The following is a 24419-nucleotide window of genomic DNA, read 5'->3' on the forward strand; positions in this document are numbered from 1 at the left end:
TTCTTCTTTAGGCATGTGACCGTAATGTACAGAGCAAGGTTATGACTGGCGCCGAAGGGAGGCAAATCTTCGTCTGAAAAGTAACTGGATTACTTAGTTTAACTGAATCTTGGAAGACCAAATTGACTACGTCGTCAGGTGTAGAGTTGTGCGCTACGTTCAATTTAGCCAATGCTTGCAGTAAAGCTTGACGATGGGGAAATGAACTCGCAACTAGTTGCCAGACTGAAAGATCAGCCTTTGTCTTCTGCAGTTGTTTTAGCAAGTGCTCACTAGACGTATCTTCGCCATCATTTGGGGTGATGACATTGGTGTTAGGAACTGGACCATTAGCCGTGGGACCGTTCTAAGAAACATTTTGATATGGACGCCCTAAACGAGTAAGGTGGTCTATATCTTGATCTTCGCTAGCTTTGACTATATCCTCACTAACCTTGACTAGATAATGTTCTGTGAGGTATTCATCTTCGTCGTCATCGGCCCATATTCCGTTGACGATGCATTCGAAAAAGCGCGTTTTCTTTGGTTGCGATCTCGTTTCTCTTAATAAATGGACTTTTCAAATGAATGTGAAAAGTTGCGTTTTCCCGAGGATTTTCTTACAAAACCTATTTTCCCTAATAAATTTAAAAATCGAAAGCGACTTTTTCATTTTTTCGAGGATTTCGCTGGTGAAAGGCATTTTCACTCATAAAGCCCGTTTTGAAAATGTTCATTTTGCCAAAAGCCGTGTTTTTTGTTACAATACAATTTTTACCTGTGAAACGACCAAATCAGATGTGCATTTTGACAAAACCCCATGATTTTCGGACGTAACCTGATTTTCTTAGTGAAACGGACTTTTCAAATGAAATTTTTCTTCAAACCCCGTGATTTTTCAACAAAATGCAAAAATAGCACATTTTTTAACTATTAACGTAAGATACGAAGAGCTCTCTCAACCTGATGATCTCGGCTTCTAGACTGATTATTTGCTCGACTAGGTTGTCAACTACTGCGATTACCTCTTGCATCGTAGACTCTTGAGATAGACTTGGAGTTAGTAATGCGTTCTCCCTAGGTATGGTGTCGGGATTGCATAGAGACGCCACTACATCTTCAAGCTCCGAAACTTGCCTACTCAAACTCTTTGCCCATGCAATAAAATCGGCAATGGTAAGAGAAATGGTGGAATAGCTCCCTTCCTCTTCTAGTGCATGAATCTTATATTCGGCTGGAGAAATGTGGTGTGAACAATCCAAGGTGGATTCTTCATCTGTGATCATCAGAACTCCAAGAGGATTCTGAGTATTTTTAGGCTTACCTCCGGGAGGTATGGGTAAACGACCATCTTCGATCATCTCCTGAAGGACATGTTTTAGTTTAAACCATTTTTCTGTATCGTGTCCCTTGCCTCTATGATATTCGCAGTATGCATTCTCATCCCAGAACTTAGACTTCTTTTCTGGGTCAGGTGTAGGTCCTATGGGTTGGAGCTTACCTTGTTTCATCAACCTTTTCAGAGCGTTAGAATATGAATCACCAATGTTCGTGAACTTCCTTTGTGGGTTATTCTTCTTTGATGATTCGACAAGGTTAACCTCATCAGTCTTGCTAGTAGAGCCATAAGAACGACTCGTTGAGCCTTGATATCCACGACCTACCATTTTGGACAAGAGTCCTTTACGGATGTCATCTTCAATTCTTGTCCCTAGTATAGTTAGGTCTTTGAAAGACTTTATATTTTGGTACCTCAAATGGTTTGCATAAATGGGTCTCAGGTTATCCACGAACTTTTCCACAAGAGTGGCTTCATCTGGACGTTCAACAAGTTGTGTGCTAGTCTTCCTCCACCCAATTAGGAAGTCGGTGAAGCCTTCCTTTTCATTTGGGGTAAGAACCCCTAGAGTGTGCATGTTGACTTGGATCTCAGCATTATCCGCATATTGTTTAGTGAATTCAATTGCGGCATCATCCCAAGTTGCAATTTTCTTGTGCTCCAAAGAGTAAGACCATTGTTTAGGAATGGTGTCGAGAGATGAAGGAAAGATCCTTAGGAACATCTCAGGTTTTATGCCTTTGATAGACATGTAATCTTTGAAGGCACGAATGTGGTTTAATGGGTTTTCATGCCCCTTGAACTTTGGGATGTCAGTCTTGTTGAAGTTGGTTGGCAATTGAGCATTTACCGCCTCATACTTGCGATTATTCTCCCTGTAGATGTCATCTCCCTTAAGGTACATTAGTTGCTCCTCCAAGTATTGGAGTCGCTTTTTAGCTTCAGTAGGACCTAGTGGAGGGTTGGTTTCTTGTTGTCCAACAAAGGGTGGAATGTCATCATGCACGCTCGCGTTAGGAACATCATTCTCTGCAGGAGGAAGCCTAGTTTCTAAAGCAACAATTCGGCCTTCAATAGCATTGAGGCGAGCATAGGCTTGGTCTTGGCTTGTTTGGAGACGGACGAGCGAAGCTAGCATTAGATCATTACCATTTTGGGGTTGTCCATTAACACTTGCGTGACTAGTTCCAGGCATCTTGGAAACTGGATAAGAGATCGACGACGAATCAAAACACGATCGACCATTTTAGCACACTTACTCGAAAAAGACTCAACTTGTGAAGTGGGAGTGTGCCACTGTGTTCAGTAAGGTTTAAAAATGGCAAAGTTTTGAAATGTTTGTCCGAAACAAACTGTAGTGTAGTTGTAGGAGTGCTGACTCGAAGTGAAGTTTTTGAAATGGGTTTTGAGGCCCAAATTTTGACTGAACATTTGGATAGAGTTTTGACTCATTTTGCGCTATTTTAGGCCACTTTTGAAAATATTTATATTTTAAAAGGGTTTTGATTTTACAGAAATTTTGTCATGGTTAGGGTCGGTGGAGAGGTCCGTGCCAAACAAGAGTAAGGTCGGTTCCTAGTCCATTTCCTCGAGTAATGAAAGCCCTTGATACAAACATGAGTATGTACCACGGTATGGTTGACGTCAATCGCTACCTATCTTTAGGCCTAGATAAGAATTTGGACCGTCCAGACGGGACGATTGGTCGAATGGGTTGGGTTGGGCCTAGGAAGGCCAATTAAAACGACCTAAGAAGGTCGAGTAATGAAAAACCGACAATTGTCTCGTATAAACTATTCCCTAACCTTGTTCAAGTTTCACCCTGGGTAACACGTAAGTGTATAATCCCCAGCGGAGTAGCCAAACTGTGGACACGGGGGTGCTTGGGACAAGCGTTTGCATTTGTGGAGTCGCCACCAATTTTTATGGGAAATTGGAACCGTTCGAATACCTCATGCCACGTCAAGATACAAAGTAATGACATGAACACTAAGAACTCGTTACCCTTAGCATTCTATGTCTAGAATGACTCTCGTGGATGTCAATGAACACGGATGTTCACAGAGATCTGGAGTAAGGGGTAAGAGTACGCATTAGGAAGTCCTTTTACTGAACACCTAATCCCGCCCGCCTCGATAGCGGCCTCTACTAATGATTAGGGAAATTATTCATATTTGATATGTCGTCAATTATATGCATGCAATGCAACATCCACAGATTAATCCTAGCATGTGAGATTAGACTATGTCGGTTAACAAAGAATTTAGTAATTAATTATGTCGAAGTTGGAATTTAGATTAATTACATGTGAAAAACAAATAAATAAATCATACATAATAATATGATAAATAAATAAAAATAATTCAAATTACAATAAATTACAATGATACAATTGATTTACGTCAAAAATATATTTAAGACGGACGATTTGAGAAAAAGAACAGAAAAATAAATAAGGTTGGAAAATATGGGCAGATTAGGGGTGATATTACGACTAATAGTCAATTAATTACGTAATTAAGGATTTAGTCGAAGCAAGAACGGAAATTCAGGGATAGAACTCATCCCGGAACAGGCGCAGTACTCCTGCGTCCCTTGGAAGAGGCGCTGATGCGTGTCATTTATATGATGTTTTACACCCCATTTTACACGCATTTCAGAGCTCAATCAAGTAGTTTATGCTACTATTTTCCCTATTTCCGTCTACTTTCGTGTTTTTATATTATATTGCAGAAATGTGAAGAATCCAGCGGAAATCGAGCCGAATCCGTCCCTAAGTACCTTGCATTGCATTTGACGTGAAGTATTTACTCAAGAAACGAACTTGGTGCGCATTTCGAGGCCCAAAAGACGAATTTACGAAGCTTTTGGAGCCAAGTACCAGCTACTTCAGTCGATCGACTGACCTACATGGTCGATAGACTAGAGCACGAAGATCAGAAGCTATTGTTCAGCGTATTCCAGTCGATCGACCGGCTGCTTTGGTCGATCGACCACACCGTTAATCTGACGCAAGTTAAAAGATCGAGAATTAGGAACCCCATTGTAATTAGGTTTTAGGAATAAGTGTTACGTTATATTCCTATATAACGTAACCTGATGTTTTCAGAATATCATCAAGTCTTTTATCATCAAATTAATTAGGGTTCTTTAGTTTTCTTTGCATTCGGTTTTGATCTTTCTCTTCAATTCTCCTGACGGTATTTTCTGTTCCTTCGTTTAATACTCGCTGCTTTAATTCGTTCGTAGTATAGAATTGCTAGATAGGATCCCAAAGCCAATTATCGTTTCATGTTAATTGTTTATTTAATTAATTTAAGTATGAATTCGATTGCTTTATTAGTTAAGTTTATTGCTGTTATTATCACCAATATGTCTAGCTAAATACCTTGTGCTAAGATGTAGGGGAATTGTAGTGTAGGCGGCGTAAAATTAGTAGACCTGAAATCGCGCCATGTTCGATCGACTGGCCTACTTGGTCGATCGACCGGCTCACGTGAGTTTACCTTCGTTTTAATTAATTTAATTGCTATATTTGACGAATCGAGTGCACGCGACTAGTTGAATGCTTAGGAATTGACCGACCCGACAAGATCGAAAGATAGGGGAGGGAAATAGACTACCTAATTAAGACGACTAAATTAATAAGATCGAGAGATAAGTTAATTTAGGCTTTTTAGTCACTTTTCAGGACGAAAGTTAGCATTAGTGATATTAGGGACTTGTAGCTAGATCGAAAGATGCTACCTGTTAAGAATGGACCGAGAGGACTTCTTATTTTCCCGTCTTACGTGACTATTTCAGACTTACCTAGGATACCGCCGCCGAAACTACAGTGAACCGACCATCTTAGCACCCTTTTAATATTTGATCTCATACATTTTCATTTTATTGCTCATTCATTTTCTAGTTTACTTTTAATTTCATTGCCATTAGTTATAGATTCATCCAAATCAAACACCCCTTTTTACTGTTACCTTAGACAAAGATTAGGCAACTATTAATTGCATCGCCTCCTTGTGGTTCGACCTTGACTGCCACTAGCTATAGTAGTAGTTTGGATTATAAATATTATCTTTGGTACTCTACGACGGTATCAAATTTTGGCGCCGTTGCCGGGGAGGCAATTGTTTAATTTTTAGTTGTTTTTATTTTAGTCTTTTTCTTAGTTTAAGGGACATCTGTTCCTTAAACTATTCTCATATTCTACTTGTAGTTTCCTCTTATGCGCAGGTCACAGGGTGGTGTACCGAGACCATTGGATCCTGAGATCGAAAGGACTTTGCGCGAGTTGAGACGATCATCTAGAGTATTGCCGATAGAGGAAGAGCTGAGTACTCTGTCTAGTTACTACGAGAACGAGCTGTTTGAGGAGGATCCACCTTCGTCACCTATTTCTACTTCCTCAGCTAAGACCGTCACATCTCCAGACATAGCTGAAGAAGCAATTATAGCCAGTCACTCCGAGCCAACAGCTGAGAATCTCTATAAGGGATTAGCATTACCAGGGACGGACAGAAAATTCGAACCGAAACCGTCTTATATTAACTTGGTTGAGAGAAACCAATTTGGGGGAGCTGGAAATGAAGATGCAGCTAAACATATGGAGACATTCATTAACTACTGCTGCTCCATACCCCCACCAAAGCAGTGTGACCCGGAGACCAGGTGAAGGAGACGATGTTCATATTCTCGCTTCGTGATGCCGCAAGGGAATGGTACCGAGATCTGGATCGAGCTGCTAACGAGATCACTGATTGGAATTCGCTGGCCCTAGCATTCTACAAGAAATATTTCTCTGCCTCGAAGACCAATGCCATTAGAGCTCAGATCACGAGCTTTAAACAGGGTCCTGATGAGAATTTTCGTGAGGCATGGGTCCGTTTCAAGAAGCTGGTGCGAACTATTCCTGATAGGATTATCGCGTACCTATGCAAAAATAATTACCCTAGACAACAAGTTAATGTAGCAATAGGGGTCGAACACAAGGAAACGGGAATTACTTCGTGAATTGCTATGGGTAGATTTTTATCAAGGTCGATTACGATTTGGGTTGGTTTGATTGTTTGGTGATTAATAACAATAATGATGTAAATTATATAATAAAAGAGAGTCTAAGGGGTTCGGGTCACACATGCAAAAGTAAACATATGATTATGATAAATTCGGTACTAATAACATTGTCAATCGCTTAGGCTTAAAGATACCCACCTTGCGGCATTAGCATCAACCATAGACCGGGTCCTAGAGAAACTCTCGTCCATGACTAGGTCGTCCTACTATACATGCTTAGTCTAATTCAATTCCGTGCCTCTCAACTTATAGAACGAATGAACAAACTCAATCATTTGAATAAGGCCTTAAACAAAGATTAAACGTTATGGCACAAGCATGTGATAGAAGCAATTTGAACAATATTATTATTAACTTATTTTATCATGTTTATATATTTAAATTTATGCATGGCTCCCCTAGCCCTTAGACTAGGAAATTTAGCTACTCATATTAAGATGTAAATTGTAAACTATATTAAGAGAAATGATAAACATGGTTGTATGATCTAAACAAATTAGGTGATATAACATGTAAAGGAAATTATGCTAATGAAATGAGATTAATAATAAACTAAATAGCAATGTAAAATGTAAACTAGAAATAGAAATACCTTAATAGAAATAACTTGTATGGAAGAAACAAATAGAACCAAATGCTTGAAATGTAATAATAACCAAATGTTTGAGAACTACAAGCTTAACTTATATTGAAAACTAATATAAAAACTATTGAGAGAAATATAATGCTTAAGGCCATGAAGAACTAAAATGAGACGTAAAAATTGGATGCTCAATGCCTTGGAATACCTCTCCTATTTATAGGAGAGGAGGGCATAACGTAAAAGCCAAGAGGCATGCAACCCTGATCGGGGCCACCCCACCCCGATCGGGGTCGTGTGTTTCCGGGTATTTTCTCTTAATTCCTCACTTAATTGCTTGAGGAATCCTAAGAGCGTGATTAATGACCCTTAATGCACCCGGGTAAATGCTCCATCTATGATCTTTAGAGCTCCCAAAAATCATCCTAAGCATGTTGGAATCTTATGCTTTCCACCTTGACTTGGGTTTGATCATTGGGCTTTAACTTTGGTTGTTTTCAACATTTGCATTATACATACTAATCCATCGATTTCTCCATGCAAAACCCAATCCAATGCTCCATGCTTAGTCCAACACTTGGTCTTGATTAGCTTGGTGAACTTAGTGTATAAAATGATAGGAAAAAGCCTTTAAATGCTTAGATTCCTACAAAAACATGTTAAGACAAGCAAATACACTAGAACAACAAATATTAGCTTATGACACTATGATAAGTGCTAATTAACAAATAAAATGAAGCTAATATAGGGGATGAAAGTATATAAAATATGCACTTATCAAACTCCCCCAAGCTAAACCCTTGCTTGTCCCCAAGCAAGAAACCAAATCCCATCAATTGCAATATCCAAACAAGCTAAGCATAATGATTTAAACAAAACCCGAAACAACATGGGCAAGGAATAGAGCAAAACATGGATGAGATTTACACGACGGCGTAGCATGGAAAACTTTGAATGAACCTTTAAGCTCTTGCATGATCTTTTGACTTATGGACTCTCACGGGGCACTCAAAACTCTTTTTATGTGAAAGGACATTTTTTGTGAATGAACACTCAACTATCCTCAACTTATAACAATGTGCCCGCAATCTAATATGGTAAACATGTCAAAACTAGTAAGTCAAAGCAATCAAATGTAAGTATGATAAAGAAGCCAAATGGGTAGGAAAAAGACAAATAAACATGGGTAAGAAGGGGGAACAAAATAATTATGGTAATGTGGAGCTAAGTCAAGCTAGCAACTACCAAACTGTAAAGGTGCTCAATCCCAAGTCCAACCCAATTTTGCAATTCAAATCATGAGAAAATCCTCCAAAATGTATGAATAATGCTTGAGAATTTCTCACATCTTTTATTCTTCTCTTTTTCCTTTCTTTTTCTTTTTCAATGCATACTTCTTTTTTTTCATGCTTTTTCTCGTTCATTCATTTTTTTCTTTCTTCATTTTTTCATTTTCTTTTATTTTTCAATTTTTCAATTTTTTCTCATTTCTTTTTTTTTCTCTTTTTTTTTTTGAGCATTAAGACCAAGCTCACATGACTTCAAACAACCAAACATATCCCAATGAGCACCCAAACACTATCCAACTAAGCTACTAGCTCAACAAGGGTAGGCAATTTATAATGTAGCTAGGGAAAAATGTTTGTGAAGGGGTCAAGAAGGCAAATATATGCATGTGAATGGCTCCAAAATGCTTTGACAAAAGAATGCATGCTTACCAAGAGATGACAAGAGAACCATACTTGTGCGTTTTGATGTAACACACATTATAAGGAGACACCTACACTCACCTAAGTGAGACCAAATAAAGATGAAATGGCCTTAAAGGAGGTTCTACCTTACCAATTTTGTAGCTTGCCACAAGTCAAGATCAAGCCTATTCGGTTCATTCTCCATTTCCCACCTACTATGTCAAGACATCCCCATGTAGCTAATATCCCAACATGAAAGAATAAATCATTAGCAACAAGCTATTAATAGGATAAGCAAAGAGGAAAGTAGGCTACAAGCAAGCAAAAAACAAAAAATTTCTCTCAAAAATTTTCAAATTTTCTACACTACATGCAAACTATGCTATATGCAAATGCAATATCTCCCCCCAAGCTAAACATCACATTGTCCTCAATGTGCCAACTAATCAAATCACCCAATCAAACAATAAAAATGGCTCAAAGCATAAAACAAGAAGGACTAGAGGTTATGTTTAATGGGATGCAAGATCTAGAGTAAAATGCAAAGCAATTAAAAAACTTACTCGACTTGTTAATTTCCCCCAAGCTAGCATGAATCCGGGGAATGAAAATGCTCCCTTGTGATTAAGGTGAAGAATTATAGAAAAATGGAAGAGAAAGGAAGAGAAAATACCATCGGGTGTGAAAATGATCGAAAGAATTCGATTCCTCTTTTTTTACCTGTATAAAGAGAAGGCCAGAAAGTCACAGAACCACGACCCCGATCGGGGCCACCAACCCCGATCGAGGTTGACTACTCCTTCGGGTATTGACTCCTTTTTTTAGGTATGATTCAATTTCCTTCTTTTTCGAAAACCACGTCCCTGAACGGGGTTGTGGCATGGGGAAGCGTGCCATATTTTCTTCCAATTCTTCTTCCTTCATTTTCACCTAAAAATCACAAAAAGAAACATCATCAAGTTGAACATTTTATTACTAATCTACAAAAACAATAAATTGAAGAAAATTAAAAACAAAAAGAAATAAAAACAATAAAAAGCTTGGGTTGCCTCCCAAGAAGCGCTGGTTTAACGTCCCGCACGACGTAAGAAGCTATTTGATTCAAGTTTTGTTCTTGAGCTTGCCACCAACCAAGCTCCATTTCATAGCTATCTTTGCATTCCGCAACCATTTGAAATTGTTCAAATAAAATTTCCTCTTCCTCTTGGCACTCCTAGCATTAGTGCCTTTAGCATCGTCACCTACAAAACAAACAACACCAATATCGTCCTCCAACGGGTCCATTAGTGAGGATCCAAGCATAGTAGAGGCATAAGAAGAGTCCACAGTGCTAAATAAATAACAAGACTCTTGTAACATTGGGCTTCTAATGGTGTTGTTTTTGCTAAAGGAAACCCGGTCATCACCCACTTCCAACGTCAACCTCCCATTTTTGACATCAATTAACGCACCCGCGGTGCGTAAAAATGGCCTACCCAATATAATTGGGGTTTGTGAGTCCTCGGCCATATCAAGTATGAGAAAGTCAACGGGTATGAAAAACTTGCCAACTTTGGCGGGAACATCTTCTAAGACACCTAGAGGTCGCTTTAAAGAATGGTCCACCATTTGCAAGGTAATACTTGTTCATTTTAAAGCACCCATGTTAAGTTTTTCACAAAGGGAATAGGGCATGGCACTTACACTAGCACCTAGGTCGCAAAGGGCCTTATCAATGGTATATTTGCCTATAGTGCAAGGAATATAATAGCTACCGGGGTCCTTATGTTTTGGGGGAGACTTGTTTTGTAAGAGTGCCCTACACTCTTCGGTGAAAGCAATGGTCTCAACCTCATTGAAGGATCGCTTCTTTGAGAGAATCTCCTTCATAAACTTTGCGTAAGAGGGGACTCGGGTAATCAATTTCATAAACGGGATGGTGACTTGCAAATTCTTACAAACTTCCAAAAATTTAGCAAACTTACCTTCCTCCTTGTGCTTTGCTAGACGATGGGGAAATGGTACTTGAACAACTTCCTTGGGAGGAGCATCCTCCACATCTTTCACTATCTCTTTCTCATTCTCCTTAGGAGCATCCACTTTCTTTGAAACGGCATCACTCTCCTTAGCATTAGGAGAGATTTATTCAACAACCACCTCATCACTTTCTTTTGGCATAGGAGACCCAACATCTTTGGCATCAAGCTTGCTCTTCCTCTTTAGCATCAACAATCGATGAGGAAATGGCACATGATCTTTAACAATAGGCTCTTCACTAGCCTTCTTTTTATCATTTCCCCCAAGCTTGGCCTTTTTAGCAACCACCTCATCATCCAAAGTCATGGATGGCCCATCATAGATTGAACCACTTCTCAAGGAAATAGAATTAACGGTTTCATGTGGTTGCTCACCTTGGGGAGGTAGTTGACCGTTCTTCCTTTGAGAATTATAAGCGGCTAGTTGAGCCACTTGTTGTTCCAACATTTTGACCGCGGCACTGTGAGCTTGATCATACTTTTGAATTTGACCCAACAAGTCCTTTTGCATTTGGACTATCATGCCCCTCAAGCTTACCACCTCCTTGATTGTTTTGTTGGGTATTTTGTGGTGGATTTTGTTGGTAATTGTTTTGTGGGGGCCTTTGTTGATTTTGATAACCCGGTGGAGGGATATACTTTTGTTGTTGAGGAACATAGGCATTTTGTTGTGGTGGGGGTTGAGGGTTAAGCACACTGTTGCGAGTGTAAGACAAGTTCGGATGAAATTTTGAATTCGGGTTATAAGTGTTGGAAAATGTACCCGGTGGATATGAACTTTGTCTAAAAGCTTGAAAAGCATTTACTGTTGGGGTTGGTGTCCTTAACAGTTAGTGCAAGGACTTATAAATCTCTAAAAGGATCAAAGGGCATACTTTTGGTATTATTATCAGTTGATCCACGTTTATCAATAACGATTGGCTTGCTAGATAAGTTTGACGTTATTGTCATACGATGGCGGTGATCAATCTGTCCCTAAAAGTCACACCTATAGGATACGTTTGAGAGATGTGACGGTATGAAAATACTGTCATGTAGATGCCAAAATTGACTAACCAGTTAGTCCGAGTTATTTGACTAATAATAAGTCAAAATGTGATGTTGAGATATGTTATTTAATACGGATTAAATAATAATGGCTAAGGCGAATTAAGCAGTTAATTCGTAAATTGAATATAAGCGTTTTATATTTAATTAAATGTATATTGAATATAATTATACAATATCGTCTTTGTCGGACATGTATTAATGTTTCAACTAATCCGTATTATTAGTTGATACTTTAATAACCGATAACCGATGACGATTTATAACAAAACCGCGTCATATACATTTTAGCGATTTACGAACCGGACCATGAGCTAATTCAAAAAGGAAGTGGAAGCCCACTTCCCAAGGCCCCTCTCGGTTTGGCCGAGATTAGGAGAACAAAAGGAGAGCTTCTCCTCTTGCTTAACCTAATCATCATTAGTGAAAAACAATTAGGGTTTCAGGTCAACTTTCTCGAAATTCCTAGATCTCACATCGTAAAAACCTCACAAGAGCTTTCTCAATATTGCAAGTCAATTAGAAAGCATTTCTAGCACAAGGGCATAGTCTCAGACGGTCTTGGGTGCAACAATTAGGAGGGAATCTCTGTTGATTTCTGTTCTTTAAGCCGCACTACAAAGGACCCGAGGTTGATTCTTTATCTTTGTCGTTTCTATATTGTATTTCGTTTATGACCATATTTCACATGTTAAATTTACGTTATAGTCCTAAATTTAAAGGGGCTTATACGGATATTACCCCTCAAGTGGTATCAGAGCCAGGCCACGTAAATTTTCATTGTGATTTTTCATAAATCGATTTGAAACGATCTTGTTTTTGTCTTAAAAACCGTGCGGCATCAGCCTATTTCTCACGGCAGAAATTTTTTTTTTGGTCATTGCGTTTTTGTGTTTTGATAACCGTGTCTTGTGTTTACACGGCTGATACGGTTATTGTCCGTTGCATATTGTTATTTTACACGATCATTATAGCAATATGTTTATGTTTTGCAATTTATTGAATTAATTTTACAAGGTTTTGATCAAAATTGCAATAAGTTTTGTGTTAACAAACTGTTTCACGAGGGTTTTAAGTTTTCCAGAAATTTTTGTACTCGATCGAGCAAGTTTTTAAATCGATCGAGTGGTTTTTCTGTCTTGTTGTACTCGATCGAGTCCTTGCTGCACTCGATCGACCGCTTTTAAAACCCTGACTGCTCGATCGAGACCTCCTCGTACTCGATCGAACAGTGTTGCTAATAAAAGTACTCGATCGACCTCCAGTGTAGTCGATCGAGCACTTTCTGTTTGGCAATCCTCTCGATCGACTAGCAGTTCAGTCGATCGAGCTCTTTTATTCCTCGGTCGAGCACTTATGTCCCTGGATCGAGTGATTTTTGGTTTGGCAGCTTTGAAAAATTATTCTTTTGTTTTAAATTTTCTTTTGGCCTTAATATGTACTTTATACGGATATTGTACACTCGCTATGATTGTGAAACGGTTCACATACGTACCATTAAGTTATTTTAAAGTGTATTTAAAGTAACGGATTGTATTAGATTAAAATTAAATTGATAGAAGCGGTTTTATCACATGAATTTTAATCATTAAAAGGTGGTTTGGATAATTTAACATAATTACGGAATTATGTCACGAATAAATTTAATTTAGTTGATGCATTTTCTTTTATCGTTGATTTGAATGCTGTGAATGCTTAATATTACGTATTTATTTATTTTACAAACGGTTGTAACTTAGTGTGGCCTTAGTAGAACGTGTTACCGTAATGATGGAACACGGTCTTGGTTGTATTTTGAGATCTCGTATCGCCGTTTTGGATTTTTTTTTCACTTGTAATTACAGTTTTTAATTAGAATGTAAATAGGTTTATATTTTGTAATTATAATTGTAATTTTTGAGAAGACCAAAGATGGAGACCGGATGCTCACTCCCGCTACATGGATCAAGATGGAACATCAAGACTAGCTTCTCGGGTCCAACGGTGGATTCCAAAGTTGTTTTATGTTCTTTTTATTAGGATAGGCCACACTAGGAATTTTATTTACGTATTGCATTCTTTTATTTATTTTTCGCAACGATAATATGCATCATATTCCGCCTAAAAACCAAACCACCTATTTATTGCATGAAAACTGACACATATAGAGGTCACGAGTTAGTTTTCTTTGACATTCTTATGTCACATGATTTTAAGCCATCACCTAAATTAATTCATTCACGCAGACGCTAGCTATTCGTTCACTTAAAATGAATTAAAATTAAGTTGATGGGATCTTCCTCGTATAAACCAAAATTGAGAATGGTCTTTATAGGTCAAACTCCAATGAGTCCCTTCTTCGTCGGTAGGCATAATATGACCCCTTCTACGTCGGGTAAGTTGGAACCGATTGACCTATTTTATCTCAACACTATGGTCACTCGTACGATCCTGTGATCATGGTGGACTATAGATAGGATTTACGAAAATCTATCGACCAAGAGTTCTTACGGAAGAATTAGCTAAACAGTTGGCTTATCAATTTACAGAAATTGAGTCTTGGGATCACTTGTATCATTCTTGAGGGAGATCAATCATGCAAGTGCGAGAGTCTACATGTTAAAATGAATTTTAAAATAGACTTAAATCACCTCGATGAGTTGCTTATTTCGTTTTGTTTTTCTTTCTTTTTCAGTGTAGATCACGAATTTTTAAACTGCTAATAACAAATGGCTGGTTCTACTGATAACCCAATGCCAAGTGCCACATTGGACCGTGAGTCCTGGCTTCGGATCTTCATGAATCAGATGAATCGGTCTACTCGATCAAGAATGATGGATCAAACTTCGCGGACCGGGAGGCGGCATTACGGAATGCTTTGCCGCTGACGGAAGCTCAAATATCTATTAGAGCCCATCCCGGCAAACCCAGTCCCACGGCTAGAGAGTCTGAAATCACCAAGTTTAATGATTTCTGTATGGAAGCGGGTGCGATTAAAAACGTACTCATTTTTGCAATGGAACCCAATTTGCAGAAACGCTTCATAGCCCATGGTGCGAACAAGATTTTCACCACGCTCACCAAGGAATTCTCGAAAGCACCGAGAATCGTGACCTATGAGCATACCACTCGCTTCTTTGATGCGAGACTCCAGAAGGGCCAACCAGTTAGCCCACACATTCTCAGCATGATTGAGAATGTCGAGAAGCTGGAGACCTTTGATTGTAAGATCAGCGAGAACATTGTGATCGACCGCATGCTTCACTCACTCCACGATGGTTTTTCGCAATTCAGAGCGAATTACTATATGAATGATTTGAAGAAAAGTCCCCATGAACCGCACTCCCTTCTCGTACGCACCGAGAAGGACATGAAGTTCAGTGGGAGCTTGAAACAGATGATGTTCGTTGTGACAAACAAAGGGAAAGGTAAGGGCAAAGCTCGAGGCAAACCTAGCGAGGGTAAACCGAAGTTCAAGAAGTCGGGTTCAGGTAAGAGTGGGCCTGGTGAGTCGAGCACCTCATCAGGCGCGACAAAGAGCAAGAATGAAAACATGGAGTGCCATCATTGCCACAAGACTGGGCATTGGAGGCGTACATGTCCTGTTTATCATGAGGACTTAAAGGCAGGTCGCGTTAAACCTGTTGGTATGTCTTCTCTCTCTTCTACTTTTATTCATATGATTGAGATTAACCACGCAAGTTACGGAACTTGGGTACTAGATACTGGTTGTGGTTCTCATCTGTGTAATCATGTGCAGGGGCTCCGAAACATCGAACCCCTCGTAAAGGGTGAGGTGGACCTGCGTGTTGGGAATGGAGCACGAGTGGCTGCCGTCTCAAGGGGAACATATGTGATCCGACTTCCTAGCGGATTTGAGTTATTTTTATATAATCGCTATTATGTACCAGTCTTTCGAAAAACATTATTTCGGTTTACACTTGATAAACTTGGTTTTTCATTTGTAATAGAGAATAATACTTGCATTTTCTCATTACACGATATGATTTACTGACAAGGCGTCTCCATGAACGGAATTTATGTTTTAGATCGGACCACCGAAATATTACACGTAATGAATAAAAAGTTAAAGGTTGGTGACAAAGATCAAACGTATCTATGGCACTGCCGTATGGGACACATTAATGAGAAACGCGTAAAACAAATTCATCAAGAATGGAGCTATCTCGGCATTTGATTTTCAATCATTTGGCACGTGTGAATCATGTCTCATCGGTAAGATGACTCGTATTTCCTTCAAAGGTGTTGGAATGCGCGGCTGCGACCTATTAGGACTCATACACACGGATGTATGTGGTCCTATGTCAATCACCGCACGAGAAGGCTATAGGTATTTCATCACTTTCACGGACGATTTAAGTAGATATGGCTATGTCTACTTAATGAAGCACAAAAGTGAATCCTTTGAGAAATTCAAGGAATACCAGAATAGGGTACATAACCTATTGGGTAGAAAGATTAAAACACTGCGTTCGGATCGTGGTGGCGAGTATCTTTCTCACGAGTTTGATCAACACCTTAAAGACTGTGGAATTGCCCTACAGTTAACTCCACCTGGAACACCTCAGCTGAATGGTGTGTCCGAACGGAGAAATCGAACACTACTTGATATGGTTCGATCCATGATGAGCCACACCGTGTTGCCTGACTCATTATGGGGTTATGCTCTTTTGTGAGCCGCTCTAATACTTAACCGAAGTCCGTCTAAAGCTGTTGACAAGACTCCATATGAACTATGGAAGGGAATGGTCCCTAACTTGTCCTTTATACGGGTTTGGGGCTGCGAGGCTTATGTCAAATGGAGACACGAGGATAAGCTCGGCCCGCGATCGGTCAAGACATACTTTATAGGTTATCCTAAAGGAACGCTTGGTCATTACTTTTATTCGCCAACCGAACAACGCGTTTTTGTTGCGGCCAGTGCGACATTCTTAGAGAAGGAATTTCTCGAGAATGCCAAAAGTGATAGAACCTTCGAACTGTCGGAGGTTCCAGAACCAAATACCGAGCAATCATTGGAGGAATCAATTCCTACAATCCCGGCTGCGGTGAATATTCCTGAGGAACCTAGGAGGTCGGGAAGAGTCTCTATTCCTCCGGACAGATACATTGGTATGGTCGAGGAACATGACATAGATGACATTCTACTCTTAACGAGTAGTGAACCCGCAACCTATAAAGGTGCCATGACTAGTTCTGACTCAAAGCTATGGCTTGAGGCCATGCAATCCGAGATGGACTCCATGTATGAGAACAACGTGTGGGATCTTGTTGACTTACCTGCTAAGGTTCACCCCCTTCAATGCAAATGGCTTTACAAGATAAAGCATTCTGTGGAAGGTCAACAAGATATCTACAAAGCACGACTAGTTGCTAAAGGTTTCACCCAAGTGCCAGGTTTGCACTACGATGAAATTTTTGCACCCGTAGTCATGCTGCGTTCCATTCGGATTATCTTAGCGATTGCCGCTTTTCATGACTATGAAATTTTGCAAATGGACGTGAAAACCGCCTTCTTAAACGGCTTTTTGGAGGAAGAGTTGTACATGGTACAACCCGAAGGTTTCATCAATCCAGAACATCCTAAGAAAGTGTGCAAGCTTAAGCGTTCCATTTATGGACTTAAGCAAGTATCAAGGAGTTGGAATCATCGCTTCGACCAAGTGATAAAAGAAAATGGATTTACTCGATCGGTCGAGGAACCATGTCTATATATCAAGTCGAGTGGGAGCAAGATAGTCTTCCTAATATTGTATGTTGACGACATACTCCTGATTGGGAATGACATACCTCTCTTAACTTCGGTGAAAGTATGGTTGAAAAACCATTTCCAGATGAAAGATCTGGGTGAGGCACAAAGAATTTTGGGCATCCGTATCTATCGAGATAGATCACGTCGGATGTTATCTCTCGGTCGAGTCTTACATAGACAAAGTCCTAGAGAGATTCAAAGATGACTAACTCCAAGAAGGGGTTTCTTCCTATGGCTCCAGGGGTGCATTTGAGCAAGTCTCAGGCACCAGAGACACCGGAAGAGAAAGAGCGCATGACACGGATTCCTTATGCTTCGGCTATAGGATCAATCATGTATGCCATGATATGCACATGTCCCGACGTGGCATATGCATTGAGTATGACAAGTCGATTCCAACAGCATCCAGTTGAATCACATTGGCTGGCTGTCAAGAACATTCTTAAGTACCTACGGAGGACTAAAGATTGGGCATTGACTTATGGAGGCCCTCAAAAGCTATGCGCAACCGGTTCTGTGCAGATGCTAGCTTCCAAACGGATCGAGATGACTCGAAATCTCGATGGATTCGTATTTACTCTTAATGGCGCTGCATCACCGGAAGAGTTCCAAACAAATCTGTTACACATAAAGAGATTCTACGACCGAGTCCGAGTACTATGCCGCGTCTGAAGCTACAAAGGAAGCGATATGGATGCGTCAATTCTTACATGGGCTATCTGTAGTGCCTAGTTCGAATGACCCGATCACCATCTATTGTGACAATAGTGGTGCCATCTTCCAAGCTAAGGAGCCAAAGTCTAGCAACAAGTCTAGACATATACAACGGAAAGCTCATCTAATCCGAGATTACGTGGAGCAAAAGGAAGTAGTGATAGAAAAGATTGCTACAGATGATAACATAGCAGATCCTCTCACTAAACCATTACGACAAGATAAGCATGAAGGGCACGTTAATTCCATGGGAATTAAACGTGTTCCTAAGTTGTAGTACTCTTTTATGGATTAGATTCATTTGCTTTTGTACTCTATACGACATCATCGTTTTGATATTTTATATATATTTTGTTTTTCATGTGGATTTGTACGACAAATTTTGAACACCACAAAGTGAACTGAACAAACATCATATTTTTAGTCCTTAATTGCCCACATGAGCTGATAACTCTGGCAATTATTTTGTGACGTTGGTTGATGGTGGGTTCAACGAGCTATAAGTCAACCGGTTGACTGACCAATCACAGAGGCGATTTATACGGATATCTCGTAGGACACAATTGTGACATCGACGTGGAGTCCTAAATGTTTTATAACATTCGGTGCCCGGTCGTGGATAGGACCTCCATGGTGATCCTAAGAGTCGATTCTTTTGACTATCGACTGTCTCTTGAGACTAAGGCAGATTTTGGGTGACTTTGGTTTCTTTCTCACGGTCATCCGTAACAGGGGGCCAAGTAGATTTTTTCTGGGTCATTTCATACTGTGCTTAGATCGGAAGGAGTCGAGTTGAAGGAAATATTCAGCCTTTATCGGTACTCGATATTTCTCGGGGCCACTCGAGGAGTCAGAATCGAAATGCATGGCCATGCTCGGATACGGATTCGTTTTATCGGTTAAGTTACTCTCTAGTCGGGAAACCACTCTTGATACTGGATCGATTGTAAAATACGACCTTTGCAGATCCGGATCTGCAAATTGTTTTACATTGAGTGGGAGAAATTTTAAATGAATATGAGAATCGGTTATCGCACATACACTTGTACGGACAAGTGGGAGTTTGTTGGAGCTGTGTCCTCCAGTTAGTGCGGATAACGTCATTGCACATACACTTGTACGGACAAGTGGGAGCTTGTTGGGGTTGGTGTCCTTAACAGTTAGTGCAAGGACTTATAAATCTCTAAAAGGATCAAAGGGCATACTTTTGGTATTATTATCAGTTGATCCACGTTTATCAATAACGGTTGGCTTGCTAGATAAGTTTGACGTTATTGTCATACAGATGGCGGTGATAAACTGGTCCCTAAAAGTCACACCTATAGGATACGTTTGAGAGATGTGACGGTATGAAAATACTGTCATGTAGATGCCAAAATTGACTAACCAGTTAGTCCGAGTTATTTGACTAATAATAAGTCAAAATGTGATGTTGAAATATGTTATTTAATACGGATTAAATAATAATGGCTAAGGCGAATTAAGCTGTTAATTCGTAAATTGAATATAAGCGTTTTATATTTAATTAAATGTATATTGAATATAATTATACAATATCGTCTTTGTCGGACATGTATTAATGTTTCAACTAATCCGTATTATTAGTTGATGCTTTAATAACCGATAACCGATGACGATTTATAACAAAACCGCGTCATATACATTTTAGCGATTTACGAACCGGACCATGAGCTAATTCAAAAATGAAGTGGAAGCCCACTTCCCAAGGCCCCTCTCGGTTTGGCCGAGATTAGGAGAACAAAAGGAGAGCTTCTCCTCTTGCTTAACCTAATCATCATTAGTGAAAAACAATTAGGGTTTCGGTCAACTTTCTCTCGAAATTCCTAGATCTCACATCGTAAAAACCTCACAAGAGCTTTCTCAATATTGCAAGTCAATTAGAAAGCATTTCTAGCACAAGGGCATAGTCTCAGACGGTCTTGGGTGCAACAATTAGGAGGGAATCTCTGTTGATTTCTGTTCTTTACGCCGCACTACAAAGGACCCGAGGTTGATTCTTTATCTTTGTCGTTTCTATATTGTATTTCGTTTATGACCATATTTCACATGTTAAATTTACGTTATAGTCCTAAATTTAAAGGGGCTTATACGGATATTACCCCTCATTTACCTCTTCGATAGAAGCTCGGCAATGAGCGGCATAATGACCCGCACCTCCACATCCATCACAAACAATGATTTGGCTTGTTGAAGACACGACATTGAGTTGTTGAATGGAATCTTTAGCATCCCTTTCCGTCAATTGTTGTTGGAGCAAGGCAATAATTTGAGCTAGCAAAACGGAGTTGTTAGAGGATTCATCTTTACCTTTGGATGGCACAACTCGGGAATTGACATATTGGGCATCATGGACCGCCATAGATTCGATCGTGGCATGAGCAAGGTCGGTGTCAATTTGATCAAACCGCCCATTGTTGGCGGAATCAAGAATCCTTCGGGACTCGGCACAACATCCATTGTAGAATGTTATTGCTAGAAACCAATCATGTAGCCCATGATGTGGGCATTGCCTTTGAAGCTCTTTGTACCTCTCCCAAGCTTCATATAAGCTCTCAAGAGCTTGTTGACGGAATCCGGTGATTTGGCTTCTCAAAGTTTGGGTTTTCTCCGGTGGAAAAACACTTTTTATAGAAAGCAAGAGCCAATGTCTCCCAATTGGTGATTCCCAAGGTGGTGCGGTCAAGGCTATTGATCCATAGTTTGGCCTTGTCCTTCAAAGAGAAAGGGAAAAGCATTTCCCTTATTTGGGCTTGGGTGACGCCCGTTTGACGGATCATGGAGCAATAGTCACAAAAGTTTTGCACATGCAAATTGGGATCCTCCAAAGGACTTCCTCCAAATTGCTTTCTCTCCACGAGGCTAATGAAAGCCGGCTTGATCTCGAAATCCGGTGCGGTGATTTGAGTGGTTGTGATTCCGGCCGGAAGCATGGCCGCGGTGGGCTTGGAATGATCGGAAAGTTTCACCATCTTTTTGGTAGTAGATGATGATGGTGTTGGAGATGATGAACACGAAACCTCCTCCTCTTCAAGAACTTCTAGATCGTCTAAGTAAGACTTTCTAGCACTTTCAACTTGTATGGGAGAAGTGGCTTCTTTCACTTCCTTCCAAAATCGTCGTCTTCTCCTAAAGGTTTTCTCGGGCTCGGAATCCGGTGAAAGCAATTCTCAACTACGAGAGGACCTGGGCATAAGACAACAATTTCTAGGAAAATGATAAGTAACGGTCTCAAGGAACAAGTGTTCCCCAAGACAAAGAAAAACAAGATAAAAATCGACAATTCAAAAAGCAATAAAACCGTTTCCCCGGCAACGGCGCCAAAATTTGATAGGCTTATCGCGTACCTATGCAAAAATAATTACCCTAGACAACAAGTTAATGTAGCAATAGGGGTCGAACACAAGGAAATGGGAATTACTTCGTGAATTGCTATGGGTAGATTTTTATCAAGGTCGATTACGATTTGGGTTGGTTTGATTGTTTGGTGATTAATAACAATAATGATATAAATTATATAATAAAAGAGAGTCTAAGGGGTTCGGGTCAAACATGCAAAAGTAAACATATGATTATGATAAATTCGGTACTAATAACATTGTCAATCGCTTAGGCTTAAAGATACCCACCTTGCGGCATTAGCATCAACCATAAACCGGGTCCTAGAGAAACTCTTGTCCATGACTAGGTCGTCCTACTATACATGCTTAGTCTAATTCAATTCCGTGCCTCTCGACTTATAGAACGAATGAACAAACTCAATCATTTGAATAAGGCCTTAAACAAAGATTAAACGTTATGGCACAAGCATGTGATAGAAGCAATTTGAACAATATTATTATTAATTTATTTTATCATGTTTATATATTTAAATTTATGCATGGCTCCCCTAGCCCTTAGACTAGGAAATTTAGCTACTCATATTAAGATGTAAATTGTAAACTATATTAAGAGAAATGATAAAATATGGTTGTATGATCTAAACAAATTAGGTGATATAACATGTAAAGGAAATTATGCTAATGAAATGAGATTAATAATAAACTAAATAGCAATGTAAAATGTAAACTAGAAATAGAAATACCTTAATAGAAATAACTTGTATAGAAGAAACAAATAGAACCAAATGCTTGAAATGTAATAATAACCAAATGTTTGAGAACTACAAGCTTAACTTATATTGAAAACTAATATAAAAACTATTGAGAGAAATATAATGCTTAAGGCTATGAAGAACTAAAACGAGACGTAAAAATTGGATGCTCAAAGCCTTGGAATACTTCTCCTATTTATAGGAGAGGAGGGCATAACGTAAAAGCCAAGAGGCATGCAACCCCGATCGGGGCCACCCCACCCCGATCGGGGTCGTGTGTTTCCGGGTATTTTCTCTTAATTCCTCACTTAATTGCTTGAGGAATCCTAAGAGTGTGATTAATGACCCTTAATGCACCCGGGTAAATGCTCCATCTATGATCTTTAGAGCTCCCAAAAAGCATCCTAAGCATGTTGGAATCTTATGCTTTCCACCTTGACTTGGGTTTGATCATTGGGCTTTGACTTTGGTTGTTGTCAACATTTGCATTATACATACTAATCCATCAATTTGTCCATGCAAAACCCAATTCAATGCTCCATGCTTAGTCCAACACTTGGTCTTGATTAGCTTGGTGAACTTAGTGTATAAAATGATAGGAAAAAGCCTTTAAATGCTTAGATTCCTACAAAAACATGTTAAGACAAGCAAATACACTCGAACAACAAATATTAGCTTATGACACTATGATAAGTGCTAATTAACAAATAAAATGAAGCTAATATAGGGGATGAAAGTATATAAAATATGCACTTATCAATTCCGCACCATGGGTTCGAGCAATGGAGCCTATGCAATCAGTTTTATAATGGGCTTTATGACGATCATAGGGCTATCCTGGATGCTGCAGCTAATGGCAGATTCCAGGAGAATGTTGGAGAAACTAAGGGATGGAAAATCATTGATGATATGGCCACCCATAAAGCTGAGCATGGAAATTCCAGGGGAAATCAAAGAAGAGCTGCTGAATCCCCTTCTGTAGCTGCATTAGAGGCTCTTGCGGCGAGATTTGATAAGTATGAGCTTGGAAGAGGATCTCAAAAGGGAGGTATTTACCAAGTTAATGCTGTTTCAGACGGTCCCTTTACATGCAAAAGATGTGGAGCTGAGGGACATGTTTCGGATTTTTGTCCTAGTTCGAATGAAGTATGTGCTGCTTTTCAACATTATAGGCAGACTGGTACATATCCCGATTCCTCTAATATCCACCCCAATTTGAGGTGGACTAACCAGAATGTCCTTAATCCGGGTCCGCAGCAGCAGCAGCAGCAAAGTTATGTGCCCCCTCTTAAGCAACAGCAGTTTCAAAAGCCACCCTATGTGCCTCAGCAGCAGCAATTTCAAAGTTCTGACATTTCTGAGTTGAAAAACATGGTTCAGAACTTGTCGGGATTGCTGCAAAAGGAGTCTCAAGCTAGAGAGACTTCTACAAAAATGTTGGAGAGTCAAATCGTTCAACTGGCTAGCAAGAGTGCAACAAGAGCTCCGGGGCATTTACCGTCGCAGCCGGATCAAAAAGAGACCCTTAATGCAATTACTTTGAGGAGTGGGTCTACCCTTCATGGGCCCGCTATGGTCGAGGATGTTACTGAAAAAGATGAGGCGGAACCAAGCAAGAAAAAGGGCGGAGTGAACAGTAGCAAGAAAAAGACAATCATCAGGTATATCAGTCGATCGACTGACATATCCGGTCAATCGACCAGTCCACGAAATAGTGCAGCTTCTGGTTCTGAGGAAGTCAGTCGATCGACTGACCTACACGGTCGATCGACTGAAAACGCTGCTGATATTGAACCTTTTCGCCCTCCAATGCCAGATAACTTGAGGGACCACTTGCTTCGGGGTACGACTACTCCGAAATTATTGAGGCAAGATCCAAATGCTGATGGGTCTGTTTCGGTTCCAAAGTATGACCTAATGACGATTAATGGCTCATTCTTGAGACGGTCTGAAGAAGGTTCAAGCTACAACAAGGACAAGGTAGTGGATTTTCAGCCTAAGTCCACTGACGCCGGTATGAGAGACCTAGAGGAGAGGGCTAAGTTGCTTCTTACAGCCCATACCCAGAGAGATTGGTGCCGACAAAGGAATAGGTATCCTTTAATAAATTTGAAAATG

At 39.9% G+C, this 24419-nt stretch overlaps 1 non-coding gene across 1 annotated transcript; it reads left to right on the plus strand.

The window, feature by feature from the left end:
- Positions 1 to 20700: 20700 nt before the first annotated feature.
- LOC141618839 (small nucleolar RNA R71) lies at positions 20701 to 20807 on the plus strand. The gene has a single exon (XR_012531511.1). It is a non-coding gene; the product is annotated as a small nucleolar RNA R71 (small nucleolar RNA).
- The last annotated feature ends 3612 nt before the right edge of the window (positions 20808 to 24419 follow it).

The sequence above is a fragment of the Silene latifolia genome, chromosome 1, assembly GCF_048544455.1.
Source record: "Silene latifolia isolate original U9 population chromosome 1, ASM4854445v1, whole genome shotgun sequence".
In the NCBI taxonomy this organism is placed as follows: domain Eukaryota; kingdom Viridiplantae; phylum Streptophyta; class Magnoliopsida; order Caryophyllales; family Caryophyllaceae; genus Silene; species Silene latifolia.